Raw genomic sequence first — 19,598 nt, forward strand, 5'->3', positions numbered from 1 at the left:
ATCAAGTAATAGGAGTTTTCACAAACCCATTGGTGTAGTTTTCCATGTTTGTTTTTTTAGCCAAAGCCAAAAATTTATCCTAAAAATAATATATCAGAAATAATACCCATACTCGCGTCACTCGTGACAAAAACGTAGCCCCTAAATATTCAGATATGTTTAGTTAGATGATCTTATGCCGTCCTGAGAGACCTGACCTGAGAGAGTGAAGTCAGATAGTGGGCTGGTTGATGTAATTAGTAAAATTAAAGGGAAGATATTATAATTTAAAACAGATTTTTATTATACATATATATATATATTTATTTTTTTAAATGTTGATGGTGTTTTTTATTTTTAAGTGACTATTCACATCAAAAATGTGTTTAAATATTACAGTTATTACACTGACTATTAGAGCAGTCATAATAAGCTGATCATTTATTTTCTCTGTAGATCACTTGTCAGCTTTTCTGTATATACAGGCACAGCCCTTGGAAAATAATCCTATTATCATTAGAGGGTGGCAGAGGAATTTCTAGGAAATTTGGCCAACGGAATTGTCCCTTAACATAAAAAAAATGCTGACAATGTTAATATTAATGCTGCATAATTGTGATCAATTCAAATAAATATGTGTTTTACCTTTGATTCCCTTATGTTGATCTTTAAGACATCTAAATTTAAAGAAAAGCTCACTTTTCTCAACTTAACTGCCACTAAAGTCTATGACTGTAGAACATAAAATAATACATCCCCAAGCTTCTGCAGGACACCATAGTACCTACCTCAGAGACTGCAGAATATCATAATGCATACCTCAGCTTCTGCAGAACATCATAATATACATTTTAGATCAGGGCCAGACTGGGCTGAAATTCATCCCTGGCATTTAAAAGCACAAAGGCCCACTTGTCAGAGGCGTAGCTAGCTTCTCCTGCACCCGGGGCAAAGATTCAGATTGGCGCCCACCAACTTATTTCCCATCTCCTTCCCCCTCGCCATGTTTGCTTTCTGTACCAATCAATGAGGTGTAATTTTTTTTTCACAATTGTTTTAATGTAACTCAAGCATAAAAGCATTTCTACATTTTACAAGCGATATAGTTATATAATGTAATTAACATAACAATAAATTAAAAGAAAATAAATTAAAGAGGCCACACACAGCCCCCTATAGATAGCGCCACACACAGCCCCCCTTGTAGATAGTGCCACACACAGCCCCTTTCTTGTAGATAGTGCCACACACATCCCGTAGATAGCGCCACACAGCCCCCCTTGTAGATAGTGCCACACACAGCCCGCTTCCCCCCTTGTAGATAGCGGCACACTCCCCCCTTGTAGATAGTGCCACACACAGCCCGCTTCCCCCTTGTAGATAGCAGCACGCTTCCCCTCCTTGTAGATAGTGCCACACACAGCCCGCTGCCCCTTTGTAAATAGCGCCACACTCCCCCCCTTGTAAATAGTGCCACATCCCCCCCCTTTTAAATAGCACCACACTCCCCCCTTGTACTTAGCGCCACACTGTAAACAGAGCGGTGAGCGGTAGCCTACCGCTACCACTCTCCACTCTGCCTGACGTGACTTACCGGAGGAGCCGAGGAGCTCATACGGCGCAGGCAGCGGCGGAGTTCCTTCTGACTAGAGCTGGTGACAGCCAGGGCCGGCCTTAGCTTGGATGGCACCCTGTGCGGGACTCTCTATTGCCGCCCCCTACACAAACCAAAAATTAACCACATATATGGACACGCTGGAACATATATACTGTACATACATAAAGACAGATATTTAGACATACAGGCAAATATACATACACACATTCTGGAATACATACATACAGGTAAATATATAGCCGTACAGACACATATACACGGACAGGGACATATACAAATACATAAAAGTCACCTGCAGTCCTATGTAACACCACAGATAACACAGTGATAACTCTCTGAGTACAGATAATGTAGTAGTGTTACCTGCAGTCCTATGTAACACCACAGATAACACAGTGATAACTCTCTGAGAAAATATAATGTTGTAGATGATACCTGCACTCCTATGTAACACCACAGATAACACTGTGACAACTCTCTGAGTACAGATAATGTAGTAGATGTAAGAGACAAACACACACACACACACACACACACACACACTGTAATAGCAGAGCACAGAGTAGAGGCAGAGCCCAGTGGCGCCCCCTACATGCTGGGAGGGTGCAGCACGGGAGTGGACCAGTCCAGTCCCCTGACCTGAGTCATCTGACCTCATGTCACTGACGTGAGGTCAGGTGATAGGTAAGGTGTCTGGACTGGTCCACTCCCTGGCCCTCACAGACCACAGTCAGAACGCCGCAGCGTGATTTCCTGGCTCTTCCTAAAGCTGTTGCAGGTGTCCGACATACAGGGCGCCTATCAGCAGCGATCAGCTGCTCTGCGGCGCCCCCCTTCCCTACCACCTAGTTGCGCCCGGGGCACATGCCCCGCCTGCCCCCCCTAGCTACGCCCCTGCCACTTGTTATTTGGTGAATGTGAAATATATGGCCATGTTCACACAGGGAAGATACGCTGAGGTGCAATTTTTCTAGTGGAATACCCGCTGCGGAAAACAGCATTTAAAAAAAAAAAGCTTATACTTACCTCGGTCTCCGTAGTCATGGAAATGCGTCACCTGTGATTGGCTGCAGCAGTCACATGGGATGAAACATCAACGGAGAAGGCCGGCCTTGATGGAGAAGTATAGAGAACGGGATAAGTATAAGGGCACATTCAGATGTGGCGGACCTGCTGTTGAATTCCGCTGCGGACAGTCCGCAGCGGAATTCTGCAGCAGCCGTTTTTTTCATTTCTTTCTATACATTTTTAGGAAACTTAGTTCAGACGTTGCGGAAAATAACTGTGCGGAATTTAGGCTGCGGTGCAGAATTTTCCCTCCGCAGCATGCTCATTATGTTGCGGAGAACAAGCAGAATTTCACTGCGGATTTCAGCCTTTGCAATGCAAAAACTGAAATCTGTGGCAAGTCCGCTGTGATATCAGCAACATCTGAATTACCTGTCAAATATGCAAATGTTGGTGCATTGCCTCAAATCTGCACCAATATTTGCAGCGGAAAAATTCCGCCACGTCTGAACATGGCCTAAGGGTCTTTTTCTGAGCTTTTCCGCCACAATAATCGCAACAACTGCTATTTGTTGCGTGTTTTCCATCCCCATTGAATTCAATAGGGTAAACCTGCAACAGAAAAGCAGTGATTCCAAAACATAAATTGACATGCTGCAGATTAAAAAATATTTTTTGGGCAGTGTGTAGATGAGATTTGTTGAAATCTCATCCACTCTGCTACTACTGTATTACGATGCAGAAAATCTGCAGTGTTTATTGCTATGTGTGGACATACCCTGTTTGTTCGCTTGTAGGTTATGAGAAGGTGTGTTGAGTGCAGCATGGCTACAGTATATATCATATAGTTACGGATGTACCTGGTATTACAACTCAGTCCTATTAAGCCTTTCCCACCGCAACCATTTTTAGGATTTTCACTTTAGTTTTTTCCTCCCCAGCTTCCAAAAGCCATAACATTTTTATTATTCCATCAATATTGCTGTATGAGGGCCATTTATTGTACCATATAATGTAGTGGGAAACTGGAAAACAAACATTTGTGGGGTGGAATAGGGAAAAAACAGCAATTCCTCAATCTTTGGGGTGGTTTTGTTGTTACGGCGTTAACCATGCAGTAAAAACGGCAGTTAACTTTATTCTGCGGGTCAATACGATTACAGCGATACCAAATTCATATAGTTTTTTTTATGTTTTACTAGGAAAAAACTGATTGTTAAAAATAAAATTTGAGTTTTGTCACCACATTCTGAGAGCCATGACTTTTTTATTTTTCCATCGATTGAGCAGTATGAGGGTTAATTTTTTTAGGGTGGCGAACTGTAGTTTTAATTTTGGGATACATGAGACTTTTTGATCACTCTTGATTCCATTTTTTGTGGGAGTTGAAGTGACCAAAAAATAGCGATTCTGGCATCTTCAACCCCTTAGTGACCAGTCCATTTTAGGCCCTAATGACCAAGCTATTTTATTCGTTTTTCTATAGTCGCATTCAAAGAGCTATAACGTTTTTATTTTTTCGTCTACATAGCTGTATGAGGACTTGTTTTTTGCGGGATTAGTTGTGCTTTTTAATAGCACCATTTTTGGGTACATATAATTTTTATATTAACTTTTATTAATCTTTTTGGGGGGGATTATAAAAAAAAACTGAAATTCCGCCATTGTTCTATGCATTTTTAAATTGACGCCGTTCACTATGCGACGTAAATAACATGTTACCTTTATTCTATGGGTCGGTACGATTACGGCGATACCACATATGTAGAGGTTTTTTATGTTTTACGACTTTTGCACAATAAAAACACTTTTGAACTAAACTTATTTGCTTTTGCATCGTCGCTTTCCAAGAGCCGTAATTTTTTTATTTTTCCATCAATGTAGTGATTTTTTGGGCTTGTTTCCTGCGGGACAAGACGTAGTTTTGAATGGTACTGTTTTGGGGTGCATGGGACTTATTGATTCATTTTTATTATGACTTTTTTGGGGGGCAATGCAAAAAAAATTGCAATTTCGCCATGGTTTTTTGGCGTTTTTTTTTTACGGTGTTCCTTTTGCGATTTAAATTACATATTAACTTTATTAATGGAGTCATTACGGTCGCGGCGATACCACATATGTGTACTTTTTTTTTTTTTTACACTTTTACTAAATAAAACCACTTTTTATGGAAAAAAATGATTTTATTTATTTTTTTACTGTACTTTTTATTAATAATCTTTATTTCACTTTGATGACTTATTTTATTATTCCCACTAGGGGACTTTACTGTGCGATGTTCCGATCGCTGCTATAATGCTCTGTTATACTTCGTATACCAGAGCATTATTGCCTGTCAGTGTAAATCTGACAGGCAATCTGTTAGGACGTGCCTCCGGCGCGTCCTAACAGGAATATGTCCAGGGCAGACCTGGGGGCTTTTATCAGGCCCCCGGCTGCCATGACACCCCATCGGAGACCCGCGATTGCATTCGCGGGCCGCCGATGGGTGACAGAGGGAGCTCACTCCCTCTGTAAACAAAGTTAAATGCCGCGGTCGCTATTGACGGCGGCATTTAACGGGTTAAACGGCCGCGATCGAAGTAAACTTCGATCGCGGGCGTTGGAACAGGAGCCCAGCTGTCATCAGACAGCAGAGCCCCAGCCCCAGCCTGCACGGGAGACCCGTGCAGGACTTAGACTAGGCTGACGTGAAAAGGCGTCAGCCTAGCCTAAAGCCCATTAGTGACCGACGTAAAAAGGAGTATTAGTGGTCACTAAAGGGTTCATTTTTTACGTAGTTCACCGTGCTGTCTAAATAATTATATATTGTAATAGTTCAGACTTTTACGTTTTACGGATGCGTCGATATCTTAATTTATTATTTTTTTTAGATTGTGAAAAGGGGAAAACGGAAAAAGTTTTTTTTATTATTTATTATTATTTATTTTTTACAATTTTTGACTTGAATCAGCTTGCATGATATACTGCAGTATTAATGTATTGCAGTATACCGTGATACTGACACTCTGCTAAGAGGCAGCTCAATACTCCCCCACCCGACGTGCATCGTATATATATGTTGGTATATAAGGGGTTAAAGGGGTTGTCCGGTTTCAGCAAACTAATGTTATTGTTCGTATCATTAAAAATATACTTTCTGTATTAATTCCTTACGGTTTTGAAGATACCTGCTTGTTGTTATTATGTTGGAACTTTCATTGTTAATTTCCAGTGAATAAAATTCTGTCCATGGTCATGTGATGACACACTGGTTGCACAGCTCGTTACAGTTAGGTCTTAATCAGACGAGCGTATAAATCGGCCATGTGACGGCTGTTTTTTAACGACCGTCACACGGCTGCATGTAATTCTATGGGGCTATTCACACGGCCGTTGCTTTAAAGGGAATGTGTTGCCAGAAAAACATGTTTGTTTTTTTTAAATTAAACATTTAGTGTGTAGGTGATTAAACATTGTTAAAAAATTTTTTATTTTTTTCACGAGTCAGGAAATATTATAAATTGGATTCTAATTTATAATATTTCCCATTGCTGGTCACTAGATGGAGCTATTCCCAAAATTGCAGCATTGCAAAATTGGGTAAAAAGCCCTCGCTCTAGTGAGCTCTCAGCATCCCCCCTCCTTTATCCTGGCTAGTGCCGGGATAAACGAGGGGTTTGAACGGTCTATCCTCCTACACTGTGTGTCGCCATTTTTTGAGCTAACACACAGTGTAGTAGGTTTACATACAGTAGTAAACGTACACAAACACGAACATACATTGAAATCTCTTACCTGCTCCTGCCGCCGCGGCTCCCTCCGGCCCGTCCGCTCCGTCTGCTGCCGCTGGTCCAAGTGCACAAGTCCGGAAGCCGCGACCGGAAGTAGTAATCTTACTGTCCGGCCGCGACTTCCGGTCCACAGGAAAATGGCGCCGGACGGCGCCAATTTAAAATTGGACTGTGTGGGAGTGGCGCATGCGCAGTTCCCACACAGACGGCGTACACAGAAGTGGATGGGACGGGAGCCGTTTGCAGTCCCTATGGGACTGTGGCTGCCGTATTCCATGTCTGTATGTGTCGTTAATCGACACATACAGAAATGGAACAAAAAATGGCAGCCCCCATAGGGAAGAAAAAGTGTAAAAATAAGAAAAAGTAAAACACAAACACACAAATAAATATAAACGTTTTTAATAAAGCACTAACATCTTTAACATATGAAAAAAAAATTTTTTGATGACACTGTTCCTTTAATGGACCGTGTGAAGGGTCCGTGAAAAAATATGACTTGTCCTATTTTTGTCAGTTTTCACGGAACTCTCAATAGACTCAAGTCTATGAGGGATCCGTGAAAACAGGTCCTGCAAGGATGCGAATAGGCAGTGAATGACGGACGTTTTTCATGGCCGATTTGACACGCTTGTTTGAATAAAGCTTGATAGTATATGTTTCAGAGCTGTGTCTTGCAACAATCCCAGCACCTGTGTGTCCATCACATGACCATGGACAGAGATTTATCCACTGCAAAATCATCCATGTGAACAGGGCAAGTTTCTTACAGTTTTATTGTATTACTGGAGGCCTGAATGAGGTAGCAAAGCAATACAATACACTATACATATAGATAAGGCTCTTTATGCATCTCCCCTGGTCTCTGCGGGAGGGGCTATACTCCATCACTTCCTAGTGACTGTAAAAATCTATTCGATTTCTTTGTTAATTGACTCTAATTAATTTCAGCTGCCATAAAGCGCACACACCCTGCGGTACTGACTATTTAGGGAGCACAGGAAGAAAGTGTGTGTCTCAAATATGACCGTCCTAGGGAAAGTATTGCAAATAAAAAATAAATAGCTACAACATATAAAAAAAATATATGTGACCAAACACATTATTTATAATCTGTATACTTAAATCTAATTATTGAAACTAAAATGAAAAAAATGGCACATTCCCTTAAACACATACAATCTAAGCATGTGAATAGGCATGGGCATGTCCAGAGAACATGCTTTTTTGGAATTGCAGTGGTTGTCAGACCTTTTTGATTATCAGATAAAAATGGAAAATATAGAAGGAGACAAATAAAAATAAAAGTACCAACAGATACTGTGTAACAGGGCTCATCCGGATGAGAAAGATGATACTGCTAAAAAAAAATTGTGACGGTCAATTAGTACATATAGTCTGACCTTGGCCTTGATCTAGATACATTGGCTTACTTGGTAAATAAGCTAGAACAGTTGCCAGTTGCTCAGTTTGTCAGCTAAACATTACCTGCCCAAACTTTAGATCAGAGATTGCTTGCAGAAGTTCAGATTGCTAAAACTCATATTCTGATGTCCTAAAAGTCTAATAATTGCCGGCCACCTCTGCCTATTTACTGGACTAAGTCACTCAACCTTACTTCCACTCCTGCATCCTGTACCACCTTTACCTCAACCACCTCAATCGTTACCACCACCTCCTGCACAGCCACATCTACCACTATCTCTAGCACCACCATTACCATCACTAACTCTAGCATTACCTTAACCATACCATAGGCCATAATGATAGAATATTATTGTTACCCAATAGTAGATAAAAACTTTATTGCCCCCCAGAAAAACTATTGTTATATCAAAACCGCTCAATTACTCCTGGGACATAATTATAAAACAGTTATAAAAGCACCTGCTTGTTTCAAAATATGCATTTTAATTCAATCTCCTTTTTTATTTTAACACAATTCTACTGTACATAATTCCTCAAAATTATGGCGGTCATACGGCACACGCCGGGAGTTTGAATCAGCACGAAAACAGTGCTAACCGGCATCAATACATAATCCCTGGTGACGTATCACTAAAATTTGTGATACTGAAACGCTTAGGATTACTCTGGAGCAAGTGGTTTCAGTGTATCTGTTATTACATAAGGAGAGATCGTGGTCTATGAGTGGATTCACATCCTATCACCCATAGACATTTCTCATATCTCTGACCACTTGCTTGTGCCTGTATTTGTTACTTTGGGCTTCAAGAGCCAATTTTAGAATTTAAATAATAAAAATATTTTTAATCGTTCTTTTCAGGCGGCGACTTTAGAATTTAACTAAACGGAATATACTATCAGTGTGTACAGTGACTAACTGTAGTATTACCTTGCCCATAGGCCTTAATTATAGAATATTATTGTTACCCAATAGTAGATAAAAACTCTATTGCCCCCCAGAAAAACTATTTTTATATCAAAACAGCTCAATTACTCCTGGGACATAATTATAAAACAGTTATAAAAGCTCCTGCTTGTTTCAAAATACGCATTTTAATTCAATCTCCTTTTTTATTTTAACACACTTCTACTGTACATAATTCCTCAAAATTAAAATCTTAGACTACTAGAATAAAGATTAATGTGTTGTATTGAAAATATTCTTTTGATTGCATATCAAAAATTGCGAGTTGAAGTCTATTCAATAATTTTGCCTTTGGTCAAAGTTTATCATGCTGAGACCAGGTCCCAGCCCATGTTTCCTAAGTATCTGTATATAGATTTTCATAACATTGTCATGACAAGCCAAGTTTTATTCAATTTGTCTACCATAAAAATGACACTCATGACAAGTCCCTGGAGTTATTTAGTCAGCTATTACAATCCCATTTGAAATACCATCACTGCATATGAAGTATATTATTCCTGTTATACAAATAGTCTAATAATAGGGATACAGTTAACAATACTTTACCTTAATCGAGATACATTTCTTTTTTATAACATAGCAAATGATACTAGCATCTCATCTTAACACTTCACTTCTGATAGCACTGTACTTGTAACTAAAGCCTTGTAATATAAAACCATACTGGGCTTATTCCTTGTGTTGCTTGTTAATTATTAAATGCAATAATTAGACTAGACATTCACTTACATTTTGCCATGCACACTTGTGTTTTTTTCCTTCGATAATGAATTATTCATAACTAACATGTTAGAAAAATAAATAAGTCAATCCATATAGTAAAATGTTGCATTGATATAATATACTTCGCTTGCTTGCTGAATGTGAAATTCTTAACTTTTCTGTTTAAGACCTGCATAAGAAAGTGCTGCCTGTCCATAGCATTTAGGGACTCAAATCAGCATCTCATAGGAAAACAGGACATACTGTATTTGTGGACAAATCAGGAAACTATATATACTTATATTTCTTTATAACCAAAGAGACAAGTATAGTAGTGATCACCCACCAAATACATGTAATATGTGTCAGAAAAATAGTTTTGTTAGGGGGTAGATCAAAAAGGTTAATTAATATATATTGCCTGCATCCAGACTAAATGGCCAAACCAAGAACGAAAAAAGATGCAATGCGCAATTGTAAGGTATCAAATATAAAATTTAATCAGGCTTGCTTCCCGCATCAGGACGTACAGTTGCTGAGTAGTTCCCGGCGCACATTGTCTTAACGGACAGTGTCCGGGAACCGGGAGGTCAGCTGTCCCTGACAGCTGACACTTCAGCCTTGCCGGTCAGCGGACCATTGCTGCTGATTTTGGCAATTAACCCCATAAATGCGGCGACAGATTGCGTTTGCCGCATTTAAGGGGTTTGAAGCACATCGGTAGCCCCCACTAGGTGATTGTTGGGGCTGCCGATGCTTGTCGTGGCAATCGGAGGCCAGACAATGACCTCCGGGTTGCAATGTACGGAAGCCTCAGAGGAGAAGCCTCCGGCCGGTCCTCCGAGCCTTCCTGTCAGTGTGACTGTCACGTCACAATGACAGTTAGAATACATTACACTACGTAGGTAGTGTAATGTACTCTAGCAGCGATCAAAGCTGCAAGTCTAATTGTCCCCTAGTGGGACAGGTAAAAAAAGTTAAAAAAAAGTAATAAAAATGTTTTTTAAAAAAGTGTAAAAATAAAAGTTATAAGTTATATAAACAAAACATATTTTTTTTCCTATAAGACTTTCATTATAGGAAAAAAATGAACACTTTAAAAAAAGTACACATATTTGGTATCGCCGTGTTCGTAACGACCCCAACTATAAAACTATAATGTTATTTTTCCCGCACGATGAACACTCCAAAAAAAAAATCAATAAAAAACGACACGGTAATTGCTATTTTTTGGTCACCACCCCTCCCAAAATAGAGAATAAAAAGTGTTCAAAAAGTCGCGTGTACGCAAAGATAGTACCGATAAAGCTACAAGCCATTCCGCAAAGAACAAGCCCTTACACAGCTTTTTTGACTAAAAAATACAAAAGTTACGGCTCTCAGAATATGGTGACACAGAAAATAAATTATTTTATAAAAAAGTGATTTTATTGCGCAAACGCTGCAAAACATAAAAAAACCTATATACATATGGTATCGCCGTAATCGTACCGACCTGCAAAATAAAGTAAAACTGTCATTTATAGCACACGGTGAAGGCTGCAAAAAAAAAAAACAACTAAAAAACATTGTCAGAATTGCTTGTATTTGGTCACCCGGCTTGCAAAGAAATTGAATAAAAAGTGATCCCAAAATGGTACCAATGAAAAGTACAGATTGTCCCGCAACAAATAAGCCCTCACACGGCTCCGGTGGTGAAAAAATAAAAAAGTTCTGGCTCTCAGAATATGGCGATGCAAAATGTGCAGAGTGTTTCAAAAGCAGATAAGATCGGGCACCATTTATCAGTGCAACACCGGCCACACATCTATGAATTATTATTTATTTACCGCATTATTATACCCTCTTATTATGCCCTGATGTACTCCTCACAGATTACATATGCCCCCACATTATAAACTGAAATACCAACAAAACCGCAAACAGAACTATTACCAAGCAAAATCTTCACTCCAAAAGCAAAATGACATCCCTCCCTTCTGAGCCCTGCAGCGTGCCCAAACAGCAGTTTGCGCCCACATATATGGCATCGCCATACCCGAGAGAACCCGCTTATGAGGTATTTGTCTTCAGTGGCACAAACTGGGCATGACATATTATGCACTAAAATGGCATACCAGTGGAAATATTGCAATATTCACACCATCCGCTGTGCATTAACCCCTTTGCGCACTATGACTTAATAGCACGTCATGGTGCGGTGGTTGATGTTTGGAGCCGGCTCACATGCTGAGCCCGCTCCATACGCTACGGGTGTCAGCTGACACCCGGGACTAACGGACAGGAACAGCGATTGTGCGGTTACAGAAGCCTGTAAAAATAACAATATACTGCAATACATTAGTATTGCATTATATTGTACCAGTGATCCAATGATCGCTGGTTCAAGTCCCCTAAGGGGACTAGTAATATGTGTAGAAGAAATAAAGTTATTAGTGGTGAGAAAATAAAAAGTTTAAAGTTAAAAAAAAAACCCTTTTCCCATTTTTCTTCTAAAGTAATGTAAAAAATAAACAAAATTGGTATCGCTACGTCTTTTCCTATATCAGCCCGCAAATAATTTTTTTTCAGTTTCCCAGTACATTTTATGGCACTTTAAATGGTGTCAATAGAAACTACAGCTCTTCCCGCCAGAAATAAGCCCTCACACTACTCTATTGATGGAAAAATAAAAAAGTTATGGCTCTAAGAACGTGGGGAGTGAAAAACGAAAATAGGAAAGCAAAAAATGGATCAGTCCTGAAAGGGTTAATTCATTTCTTATGGAAAAAATTTATGACCCCCATGTGGGGTATTTCCGTACTCGGGAGAAATCGCTTTGCAAAAATTGATTGTTTTTTTCTCCTTTATTCCTTGTAAAAATGAGAAAATTCAACATATAAGTGGAAAAAAATTGTAATATTCATTTTCGCGGCCTAATTCTAATAAATTCTGCAAAAGACCCGTGGGGTCTATATGCACACTATACCCCTAGAAAAATTCCTTGAGGGGTGTTTCCAAAATGGGGTAACTTGGGGGGTTTCCACTGTTTTCGTCCCTCCAGGGTGTTGCAAACGCGACATGGCAACGAAAACCATTCCAGCAAAATCTGTGCTCCAAAATCCAAATGGCGCTCCTTCCCTTCTGAGCCCTGCTGTGGGTCCAATCAGCAGTTTATTACCACATATGGGGTATTGCCGTAATCGGGAGACATTGCTTTACAAATGTTGTGGTGCATTTTCTTCGTTATTCCTTGTAAATATAAAAAATTTCTGTTTTTTCAGAAAAACATTAGATTTTAATTTTTACAGACTAATTCCAATATATTTAGTGAAAAACCTGTGTGTTCAAAATGTGATCTATACCCCTAGATAAATTCCTTGAGAGGTGTAGTTTCCAAGATGGGGTCACTTTTGGGTGGTTTCCCCTGTTTTGGTCCCTCCAGGGCGTTGCAAACGCGACATGTCCTTATTCTAATATATAAGGCCCTCAAAGCCACTTCAGAACTGAACTGGTCCCTGAAAAAATGGCCTTTTGAAATTTTCTTTAAAATATGAGAAATTGCTGCTAAAGTTCTAAGCCTTGTAGCGTCCTAGAAAAATAAAAGAACGTTCAAAAAACGATGTAAACATAAAGTAGACATATGGGAAATGTTAACTAGTAACTATTTTGTGTGACATTACTATCTGTTTTACAAGCAGATACGTTTAAATTTAGAAAAATGCAAATTTTTGCAACATTTTTCTAAATTTTTGTGTTTTTCAGAAATAAATACCAAAGTTATCGACCAAACTTTTTCACTAACATAAAGTACAATATGTCACCAGAAAACAATCTCAGAATCGCTTGGATAGATAAAAGCATTCCGATGTTATTACCACATAAATTAACACATGTCCGATTTGAAAAATCGGCTATGTCCTGAAGGCCAAAACAGGCTGGGTCGTGAAGGAGTTAATGAATCTAAAACATAATATGTAAAAAGGTCCACAGACACACTAAAAGAAGGACGACCGCATCACAAGCTCGTAAAAATAAAGTAATGAAAAAAGCATTTGCATTAAAGTATTTCATGACAATGCAGACAGAAGTGTACAAATAATTGTATATAAGAACATATTCAGTAACAATCTGCACCAACCAGATAACAATGATCTAAAAAATAGCCATACTGACCCATAAAGTGCTGGAGCAAAAGATAGGCGTCCACCCCGACGCGCATTTCGGCGCACTTGCCTTCGTGTGGGGGTGGCGCTATACTGCTACATACTGCCTTTTAAAGGTGAAAAAAAATTGGACGTATTGAGGGCCAGGTGCAGGTTCATATGTTTAAAAAATGGAGTGGTCCAATAATAGCGCACAAACACAGCGGCATGACCGCCCGCAAAACAGAAGTTGCGAGCGCATCACAGCATGTACACGGGAAACTTACTGCTCGAGATCTACCAGCTGCCTTGGATGACCTGATTCTACTTGCTACTCGAGTGGACATAAGGCTCACAGAGAGATCTCAAGAAGTTCGACAGGAGAGATGGCTTCCTAGACTGGCGCCCAACTTCCAGCAACCCCTCTTGCCTCCTTCTACTGCTCCACCCGAGGTTCCGATGCAGGTGGATCGGCTTAAACTGTCCGTTCAAGAGAAACAGCGCAGGCGCACCTCTGGACTCTGTTTATATTATGGCCTTGCTGGCCATGTCGTGCATCTGTGTCCCCAGAAGCCAGAAAACCCCAATGCCTAGGATTGGTTGGAGAGACAACCCTGGGCGATACTGCATTTAATAAAGAACTCTCCTCCAAACTGTTAATTCCTGTGACCATCGCCGCTGGCGAGAGTCCCCATCCAGTCTCTGCCTACCTGGACTCTGGCTCTGCAGCCAATTTCATCTGCCAAGACCTTGTGGATCTTCTTCAGTTGCCTACTGTTCTGCTGGAAAGGCCGTTGATCGTTGTCTCGGTAGATGGACTGCCTTTGCCTGACCCAGTTTTGTCTGTGACCAAGCCATTAAGACTCCAAGTGGGAGTTCCTCATTCTCAACTCATCTCCCTGTTTGTCCTGCCCAAGGCCGCCAACCCCGTGCTGCTGGGTTTGTCTTGGCTCTGTCTACATGCCCCAGTCCTGGATTGGAACTCTGCAGAGGTTCTCCAGTGGGGTCCCAAGTGTCTCGACCGCTGTCTGGTGAAAGTCCATCCGCTTCAGTCTCCTCCACATCAGTCACTGGCAGGGTTGCCTCCCTGTTACTCTCTGTTCTCAGACGTCTTCAACAAGAAGAAAGCAGAGACATTGCCACCACATCGAGCATATGATTGCCCTATCGACTTGGTTCCTGATTCGTCCCCTCCTCGCGGTAGAGTATATTCTCTCTCCTTGCCAGAGACCCAGTCTATGTCAGCCTACATTAAGGAGAATCTGGAGAGGGGCTTCATACGTAAATCCTCATCCCCGGCCGGAGCCGGGTTTTTCTTTGTCAAGAAGAAGGATGGATCCCTTCAACCCTGCATTGACTACCAAGTCCTCAACCAGATCATGGTGAAGAACAGGTACCCGTTGCCTTTGATTTCGGAACTGTTTGATCGCATACAGGGGGTAAAAAAATAATTCTAATCTAGACTTGCGGGGGACTTACAATCTAATCTGGATTCTTCAGGGTGACGAGTGGAAGACTGCATTTAATACACGTGATGGACACTACGAATATCTGGTCATGCCCTTCGGCCTGTGTAACGCCCCCGCGGTGTTTCAAGAATTTGTCAATTACATTTTTTGTGATCTCCTCTATGTCTTTGTTGTGGTGTATCTCGATGACATTTTGTTTTTTTCCCAAGATCTTATGACTCATCAGGGTCATGTCCGCCAGGTATTGCTTCGATTAAGAGAGAATCATCTTTATGCCAAGCTGGAGAAGTGCGTGTTTGAAAAGAAGACACTACCCTTCCTGGGCTATATCATCTCCAAACAGTGCCTCAAAATGGACCCTGAGAAGGTAAAGGCTGTCCTGGAATGGCCACGCCCCCAAGGCTTAAGGGCCATGCAACGCTTCCTGGGATTCGCCAACTTCTACCGGCTGTTCATTCCCAACTTCTCTTCATTGACGGCTCCCATCTCTACCCTCACCAAAAAGGGCATGAATGCAGAAGTTACATTTAAAACCTTAAAGAAGGCCTTTACATCAGCCTCTATTCTTCATCACCCTGATGTATCCCTACAGTTTTCATTAGAAGTGGACGCTTCCTCTGTTGGTGCCGGTGCACTTTTGTTCCAGAGAGGTTCGAAAGGCAAGACTGTGGTATGTGGCCACTACTCTAAGCTGTATTCTCCCGCAGAGCGCAACTACTCGTTTGGGGATCGGGAGTTACTGGCCATCAAGCTGGCCCTGCAGAAGTGGAGATACCTACTGGAAAGCGCAGTTCATCCTATCCTGGTCTTCACAGACCACAAGAACCTGACCTATCTACAGACGGCTCAACGGCTGAATCCTCGTCAAGCCAGGTGGTCGTTGCTCTTTGCTCGGTTCCGACTACCGACAAGAATGTGAGGGCCGATGCCTTGTATAGGTCATTGGCAACAGGGGACACTGTGGAGTCCCCACAGAATATTAACTACCCTTCCGGCATCTATTCTGTTAACCCTCTGCAAGTTAGAGACATTCCTCCGGGAAGGACTTTTGTATGTCTGGCAGGCAGAGGAAGAATCCTTCGCTGGGGTCACAGTTCCAAGCTGGCAGGTCACATGGGTGCCAGTAAGACCCGAGACCTAATTGCCCGTCAGTTCTGGTGTCCCACGCTGCCCAAAGACGTCATGGACATTGTCTCCTCCTGTACGGTGTGCGTAGCAAACAAAGTTGCCCACTCCAGACCAGCCGGTCTGCTCCAACCACTGCCTATGCCCGATGCCCCCTGGCAGCATGTTGCTATGGACTTTGTCACAGATCTGCCTATCTCTGCGGCATGCAGTGTGATCTGGGTGGTGGTGGATCTAAAATGGCTCATTTTCTTCCCCTGACTGGTCTGCCTTCTGCTGCTCGACTGGCTGACCTCTTCACTCAACACATCTTCCGTCTGCACGGCTTGCCTCTACATATTGTCTCGGATCGAGAGGTCCAGTTCACCTCGAAGTTCTGAAAAGCACTCTGCGGCCTCCTCGGTGTAAAGTTGGACTTCTCCTCGGCTTATCATCCTCAGTCCAATGGACAAGTTGAAAGGGTTAACCAGATTATGGAGAACTATCTGCGGCACTTTGTCTCCAGACGACATGATGACTGGGTGCAGTTGCTCCCGTGGGTGGAGTTCTCCAATAATAACCATACCAGTAAGTCCACCACCTCCAGTCCGTTCTTCATAGTCTTCGGTCAACATCCTCAAACACCCCTGCCTGGCTCTACTATGTCCCAGGTGCCTGCAGCTGACTCTACCTTCAGGGACTTTCTGCAGATATGGCAAAGATGAGAGCCTCCCCAGTTTCTTCCAGGTACGAAGGTCTGGCTGAATATCCGGCTGAGGGTGCCATCTTGCAAGTTTGCTCCCAGGTTCCTCGGACCCTTCGAGATTCTGCTACAAATCAATCCTGTGTCTTACAAACTTCGACTGCCTCCTACCTTCAAGATCCCTAACACTTTCCATGTCTACTTGCTGAAGCCCGTGGTCCTGAACCGCTACTCCAGGACTCCTAGTACCACAGTGGCTCCTGGCGGCTCGTCTGGGACTTTCGAAGTGAGGGAGATCCTGGCCACCAAAAAAGTGGGAGGAAGGACGTTTGGTGGATTGGAGGGGATTTGGTCCAGAGGAGAGGTCTTGGGAGCCAGAATATCGATGTCCCTGTCCTCATGAAGAGATTTCTTTCCCGCTCTGGCCCCAAGAAGAGGGGGCGTAAAAGGGGCATACTGTAACGTCTTTGGCCGAGGGCCGTCGTTCAGACTTACCCTCTGACGGCCCCGGCCATGGACATCTGTGTTCTCGGCGGCATCTCCCTCCAGGGAGATGCTGGCACTCACGTCCGGGTTCTGGGACTGTTTCCCGCAGGGTACGGCCTTAAAGGGCCAGTACGCATCCAGCTGTTATTAATCAGTTATTAGCCCAGAATTCTGCTGGACTATAAAAGGGACTGCCCACTTAATCCTTGCCTGAGCATTGTTGTATACCTAAAGTTTGTCTTGCAAATGCTCTCCTAGTGTTTTCCAGTTCCCAGTGTTACCTGTTCCTGCTGCCTGTACCATGTATCCCGTGCTACCGTGCCTCTGTGCCATCTACAGTGAAAGTCAAGTCGTGTCTTCCGCTGCATCTACTGTGCCATCTACAGTGAAAGTCAAGTTGTGTCACCTCTACTGTCTGCATTGCCTCATGTACCCGTTCTGGACTATAGACATTGTTTTGTATCTAGTTGGCCAGCTGTTATCCCACTACGCGGTACAGCCCAGTGGGTCCACACATCGCGCCGTGACAGTACCCACACATCCACCATGTGAATTTATGATAAAGTGCAAGTGAGAATGGAAAACAAATATACAATATTATGGGAGCAACACCATGATATAAAGTACTCAATATATGACTACATAAAGTTCAGACCATATAAGATATGGTGCATATGAATAAACATGTGAAATAAGAAAACAAAAATTATTAAAAAGCAATTCAAATGTTGAGTAACCTAGTCTAACTACCACAATGTGTCACGTTGGGTACGTGGACCAACTGGGCCGTACCACCTAGATGGTATAGCAGCTGGCCAACAGGACACAGGACACAGTCTATAGTTCGTATAGTGTACCTGTGGTAGCTTAGACAGTAGTAAGGCAGGCTCGGCTGGGACTAGGCAGCAAGTAGGCGCCAGGTGTGGTGTAGCTGGATAGGCGTAGTATACAGTACAGCATGACGTCAGCTCAACTTGGTACTTGACCAAGATAGCAAGGGATACAGGTTACAGGTAGCAGGAACGGGGAACTCTGGGAACTGGAATACACTAGGCCATTTGCATAGACAGACTAGGATAAAGACAACAAGGCTCAGGCAAGGCAGAAAGGGGCTCTAAAAATCTTTTTTTAAGATCGCCTCCCCGTATGCCAAGATTAATATGATCAATTCCTTTGACTTTAAGTAGTCTACAGTCACATTTATTATGAAGTCGAAAATGTTTAGGAATGGTCTTAAGTTTCTCAATATCCTCCACTTCTTGTGCTCCCTTAATATCACGGACATGTTCCCTTAGTCTTATTCTTAACTCTCTGGTGGTCACATCTATTTTTTTTATGGCAATGGCAAGTGTGTAATAAATTACGCCTTTGGTGGCACAACTAATTGGCCATGTTATTTTAAATGTATTTCAATTTTCAGAATCTTGAAAGGTCAATGATTTTTCTATATTGAGGCAGCTGTCCCCACAAGGTTTACAACCCCATTTTGGGTTTGGTGCATCAAAAATATTTTTTGGTTTATCTGGGGAAAGATGACTATTCACCAAAATATCTCTCACATTTTTAGAGCGTCTTGCACTCATGGTTGGTCGGTCTTGTACAAATTTCAACAGTATAGGGTCTGTGTGCAATATAGGCCAATACTTCATCAGGGTTTCACGCTTCATGTCCCATCTTGTATTGAATGTAGATATAAATCTTACCTTGTCTGCTGTTTGATATTGGGTTTTAGGTTGAAGTAATGGATTCCTAGGCATATATTTCGCTCTAGAGAAGGCTCTTTTTATACAGAGTTCGCTATAGCCAAGTTCAATAAACCTTTGTTTGAGATCTTCAGATCTGGAGATGAAATCTTCCTCAGTTAAACAGACTTTTCGCATTCTCAGGAATTGCCAGATCGGTATAGCATCTATTGTCTGTTTCGGATGAAGTGATGTTGCATGTAGAAGGGAATTGGTAGATGTAGACTTACAAAAGAGGTCTGTTTGGATAAAGTTGGTGTTATCACGTTTGATCGAAATATCTAAAAAAAATCTATTTCCTGTGTATTCCACTTAGATGTTACTCTAATGTTTCTGTCATTGCAATTCAATTGTGAAATGAAAGCATTTAATTAGTCAGATGAGCCCTGCCAGATCATGAAGTTATCCTTGATGTAGCGAGTCCAAAAGAGGACCCTCCCCATCGACTCTCCATGATCTGACAGGAAAAGGTCCCTCTCCCACAGCCCCAAGAAC

The 19,598-nt window shown here is 41.9% G+C and overlaps 1 long non-coding RNA gene across 2 annotated transcripts in view; it reads right to left on the reverse strand.

Moving 5' to 3' along the window:
- Window positions 1-19,598, reverse strand: part of LOC142742432 (uncharacterized) — a 65,905-nt gene that overhangs the window by 12,145 nt on the left and 34,162 nt on the right. For both annotated transcript variants that reach the window (XR_012881379.1, XR_012881380.1), the window contains one exon: window positions 19,065-19,342. This is a non-coding gene — a long non-coding RNA (uncharacterized LOC142742432). The remainder of the gene's footprint in view (window positions 1-19,064; window positions 19,343-19,598) is intronic.

This window comes from Rhinoderma darwinii, chromosome 1 (assembly GCF_050947455.1).
Source record: "Rhinoderma darwinii isolate aRhiDar2 chromosome 1, aRhiDar2.hap1, whole genome shotgun sequence".
Taxonomy (NCBI): domain Eukaryota; kingdom Metazoa; phylum Chordata; class Amphibia; order Anura; family Rhinodermatidae; genus Rhinoderma; species Rhinoderma darwinii.